We start from the raw sequence: 230 nt of genomic DNA on the forward strand, positions 1-230 counted from the left end.
CTTTTGAATTTGGTCTTGTAATCTGGCATTACAACTGTATAATTAAACTTGGTATGTTACAAAAAGCAAAAAGAAAACATGCAGCAAATGTATATTCTGGTTTAGTGAACAGCCAATCTCATACTTTGCTCTATAGTGTAGGGCTGCTGTGGAGAGTTCCCTCCCTTCCTTTAAGTCTTAATTGATGGGGAAAGTGTGAACCACTCTCTGCTTCTTACTGGAGCTGTTTC

The sequence above is a fragment of the Zootoca vivipara genome, chromosome 4 (genome assembly GCF_965207765.1).
Source record: "Zootoca vivipara chromosome 4, rZooViv2.hap1.1, whole genome shotgun sequence".
NCBI classification, from domain to species: domain Eukaryota; kingdom Metazoa; phylum Chordata; class Lepidosauria; order Squamata; family Lacertidae; genus Zootoca; species Zootoca vivipara.